The sequence below is a fragment of the Cupressus sempervirens genome, chromosome 9 (assembly GCF_028749045.1).
Source record: "Cupressus sempervirens isolate cs-2001-9-10 chromosome 9, ASM2874904v1, whole genome shotgun sequence".
Classification (NCBI taxonomy): Eukaryota; Viridiplantae; Streptophyta; class Pinopsida; order Cupressales; family Cupressaceae; genus Cupressus; species Cupressus sempervirens.
The window spans coordinates 186,263,152-186,268,281 of NC_143126.1; the positions used below are offsets into that span (position 1 = coordinate 186,263,152).

Below are 5,130 nucleotides of genomic sequence, written 5' to 3' on the forward strand. Positions count from 1 at the left end.
TTTTGGATTGTTTTCTTTTGTGTAACACTTGAATCCTCAGTCAGTGCTTGGGCCAATGATTTCTCTAAGAATAAAAATGCTTTGTGGATTGAAATTTTCTTTCCCTCTCTCCTCACACTGATTTTGGGAGGTTCCTTTACTTGGATTGCATGGGTGGTGTTCGATAGTGACAAGTTAAAGGAGTGGGGAAAAGCTAAATACACATGGCCACCAGTAGCCCTTGTAATAATCGTGTGGACTCTAACAAAGTCAACAATGGGCATTTCAAAGCCTATAAGTACTCAACTAATGCAGTATGTGACATTCTCAGGTCATACAGAAAAATATATCCAAGTTTCCATGTTGAAGGGAAGAGTAAATATTGCTAGTGGCACACCAAGCAGGTATTATGGTAATCATAACTCTGATGCAATTATATTGGAGTTTGGGTTATGAGCAGACTTTCTGAGTCTTGATAGTAAGATTCAGCTAGGAAAAATGAGCACGAGATAGGAAAAAAATTTAAAAACTAAAGCCAAAAGGCTAAGACACTAAAAGGCACCTTTACAACTCTAATCTGCCATTTAAGGATACTTCTGCTTTTTGTTTTAATGCCATGGATTTTATACTCCACAAGCTTTTATACTTGAACACTCGTGAGAGTATATATAGGAAAATGTTGTTTCCCGAAACTCAAATCTTCTTTGGTACTGATTCAATGTAGCTTCTATTTGATTATTTTATTATGTCTTTAAAGTTGGTTAAATGAGGGTTGCATAGTAAAAGACTCAATTTCTTATAAAATATTTTATTTCATTGTTTTATCAATATTTTGAGTTTGAGTGCCAAGCTCGAGTCTTGTAACTAAGCTTTGATGCTTTTTTTGTAGAAAAAAAGACAAGGAAAAATGGAAATACATTACTAAAAGACCAGGTTACAATATATGATGACCCACTAGGCCAATTCAATAGTTAAAAGACTAATTTGCCAAAAGTTCAATACAAAGAGAAGAGCTTATGCTAGAAAGAATCCACCATAGGAATCACCACAAAAGGCCCAGGGGATGAAGAGACAGCAAAAAAAATCTGCATCATTGACTGTCCATGTTCACAAAGTTTTAATTTAAGCTGCATACAAATTAACTTCTATGTGCCTAAGCTGATATTGCTAAATGATTATAAATATTCTAGTCCACCCTGTAGTTCTGATCCATTCTGAATGTGTCCTCCAAACCTAATGCCAACCCTAGAATGGAGCGATACCACCCTGGATGAGGTATGGCTAGCCATGGAAGCTAAGGGAAAGTCTAAAAATTTCTCCTTTGATCACTGATCTGCATACTGGAGTACTCATTCTTCCTGATACAATCCAACTCAATGATTGACCCATTTGAACTTCCTATCTGAGCTCATTCACTTGTGATTGTTGTCCACTATGGTCCATGCAGCCATTATCAAACATTGATTTATTTTCTATCTGGTTGGAGGCATTGTCCTAGGTTACTGTAGTGTTGTAGAGGATAAAAGTGCATACTTAGCACTTCTTTCAACTTCTCTTATACACCCTTCAGCCATTTCATTAAATGTGCCATTCTATTTGATTCAATGGATTTTAGCATTTAATTGTATTCAACCGCTTCCTAATCCTTTTATTTATTTTTCCACTGTGGTCGGAAATGTGGATATGACTAATATTGTAGACACAAATTTGTACAACTAATCCATATTCTAGTTGAACTTTGCTTGAGTTGGCTTTCCTCCAAAATTGGTTTGTTGCTTGTTTGCTTACCTTTATAATTTGAGAGGACCACTTTTTTTAATAGATCTGGTTGAAGAAAATGGGGAACATGTTAATAAGGAACAACCTTCAATCTTTCAAGTCAATACTGATTTGGTTTTTGCAAGTGTCCATGTTTTTCTTATGTATGGAAATTGACATAGTTTCTTTCTCTTTTGTTTTTAGGAGGCTCTGTTTGGAGGCTCTAATTGGAGCACATCTGGTGGGAGGTGGTGTAAATGCAGCTATTGAGTTAATGTAGTGGATGAATATGGAAGTTGGCATTGAATTCAAATCAGTAGACATTGCATCCCAACGCTCTTTCAACTATCCGAGTGTCTTGGACACAAATTTGGATGAACTGGAATCGTACCTAAATTACCACTTTGTTAATCAATGTCTTTTAGTAGAAGCACTCACACATGGTTCACTTACTGAAGCTAAGGGACCTTCCTATCAGGTACATTTTGTTTCACCTTACCTTGAAAAATCCGTATATTACTTTGGTAGTACTTAATTTAAAATTCTTTTAGTGTGCTGATTTTAAATATGTAAATTATAATTATGAGGTTCAAATCTTACCTACACCACCATTCACACCTTTGCAATATGAAAACATCAAACAAATGGGTACCATTTGCAATCGGAAATTAAATCTCTCCTTACAATAGGGTTGTCTAGATTGTTATTGAAGAAGACAATAAAAAGTTTGTGTGGTGCTCAATTTATGCTCCCATTGCACATTACGAGAGAAATGAGCTGTGGAAATGGATATATGGGCTTCAATACATCCCTTGGATTGACTTTAACATGGTTGAGAGTAGGGAGGACAAATCTATAGGAAGTTAACAATAATTGACCTAACAATGGCGATAAGAGTTCAAAACTCTTCTTCAGATGTATGAAAGTTAAGAATGTCTTAGAACAAGTTGACTATGTATGAGCTGATAATAAATTGTGAAGTGATCTTAAAGAGATAGAGAAGAACTTTCTCTATTCTATAAGATAACTTTCTCATTTCAAGGACATAGTGCAAGAGATCTAAGAAAAAATATAATTCATAGTAAGATTACAGATGATATTGCAGAAATAATTAATATTTAAACTGTATCAGAATAAGAAATAGTAAATGCAATTCAAAAGCCGAATGATGAAAAGACCCCAGCAGCAGATAGTCTCCCAATTGAATTCTATAAAGAGAACTTAGATTGGTTTGGAGATGACCTGCTTCAAGTCTCTACTGAAGCCATTAGATAAAGGTTGTAATTTATTTATTTGCCTGATGTTTTCATATTTCTAATCATTTCCTTGTTTTCTTCTACAAGGTTGATGAATTATATGAATGAATGTAATCTTTTATGACTGAAGTGTGTGTGGTGTGTGTGTGGATGCAAGCCATACATTGATGATCTTGTAAACAGGAATGAGTGGAATTCAATGAGCTTCAATGAAATTGAACATGCATGAAGAGGATGATATCAAGAACTTTGTGGACTATGAGTTGTTGTCCATATATGTAAGGCAGTAAGACATTTTTTTAATTGAGCAGTGAGCTCTAGGCATTGTGCCTAAATGCAAGTGCATCCCTATTTGTAATAAGTTAATACTTTTAATAGAGTATAATTTATCGTAGGTTTCAGCCCCATCGTCATCCCTTGTCCCCTCCTAACATGGTTTCCATGATATACTAGAATCTTTTTTGAATCACTAGAACATGATATTAGATCTTACTGGGCTCCCGTGTCAAATGATTTTCTTTTGGACGAGGCCACTACTAGTTTTGAGGCTATTGTGATATGTAATGATATAACCAAAGATAATAAGAAGACTTCTATCATTTTTAGTAACTCTCATCCTTAGACATTTGATGTGTGCCATATAAGGGTAGGTTGGTTGGGGTTGAATGTCATGAAATCTGATCTAAAGTACTTTGAGTATAGTTCCAAGGATGTTTGTGGGGTGCTTGTTCAGCACCCTAGGATAGAGAGGGAAGTTATTGATTACTCTTATTTTGTTAAGAATGTTCATGCTAATGGTGTGAAGGTTGTCATGGCCTCTGATTTTTCTACACTAACAATACTGAAGCCTCTTGAGGAATTTGGGGTGGATATCATCTTTGGGTCTTCTCAAAGATTTGGTGTCCCCCTGGACTATGGGGGCCCCTCATTTATATTGCTTGGTTACATCTTAAGAGTAAAAATGAATGATGCCTGGTAGGATTATTGGAGTTAATGTGGATTCCCATAGGAATCCTATGCTAAGGATGGAAATGTAGACAAGGGAGCAACACATCAGGCAAGATAATTCCACTAGAAATATCTACATGATATAGGCATTAATTACAATATATCTTCTATGTATGCAATCCATCATGGTCTGGCAGGATTGAAAAAAAATGTAGAATGTGTACATGGTTTGGCAGGAGCATTTATTAGTAAATTAAAGATATTAGGAACTATTAATGTTGAGGATGCTCCATTCCTTGATATTGTAAAGGTTATATGCTTATCGTTAAGCAAGGGGAGATGGGCATCAAAACTTCTATCATTACTGTCTCAACTCATGGAATGAATCTTGCAAGTGTTACAATGTGTGGAATGAAAATTGTTGTTGTTTGAACTGTTGCTAAAGAAAATGAAGGATGTAGAGGAAAATAAGGAAACCTTGTAGCACTTATGATTACCTATCCTTCAATGCATGGTTTGTATGAGGAGGGTATTAAATAAGATATGTTAAATCATTCATGACAATGATAGTCAAGTGTACATGGATGGTGCAAACATGAATGTGCAGGTTGGACTAACTAGCTTGAGTTGAATTGGAGTGGATGTATGCCATCTCAATCTTTAGAAGACATTCTACATTCTACATTCTGGTATGGGGCCTATAGGAGTAAAGAAGCATTTGGCACCATTTTTACCATCACAACCTCCGGTACCAATAAATGGAATTACTACTCCTAAAGGGAATCCACAACCACTTGATATGATATCAACAGCACCATGGGGCTCAACCATGATTCTACCAATATCAATAAAAAGGGAGATTATGGAAATTGAGAATGGGAAAATGGACATTAAACATACTAGTTTGATGGCAGATAATGTGTATAGAGAAAAAATTATAAATCCTTATGTTTTGGAATGACAAGCAGGGTAGATAGAGTTGAATGAAGGCTCTGACAGGAATAAAAAGAAACACAAGGCAATCAATAGTTGTAGATAGTTCAAGAATTGACTTATTCCTAATATAGAAAATAGTGCAAAACTTAAAGAGAGATTAACATTTATCAAGTGGATTTGATCATCTCAGGGTCAGATAAACTTCTATTAGTCAGGAATAAAATAGAAGATACAACTCCATTGTAAAATAAAA

The 5,130-nt window shown here is 35.2% G+C and overlaps 2 pseudogenes; both read left to right on the top strand.

Annotated features, from left to right (window-relative positions):
* Positions 1-255: 255 nt before the first annotated feature.
* On the top strand, positions 256-4,251 carry LOC149538097 (glycine dehydrogenase (decarboxylating), mitochondrial pseudogene; annotated as a pseudogene).
* Positions 4,252-4,273: 22 nt separating this feature from the next.
* Positions 4,274-4,902, top strand: LOC149538098 (glycine dehydrogenase (decarboxylating), mitochondrial pseudogene; annotated as a pseudogene).
* The last annotated feature ends 228 nt before the right edge of the window (positions 4,903-5,130 follow it).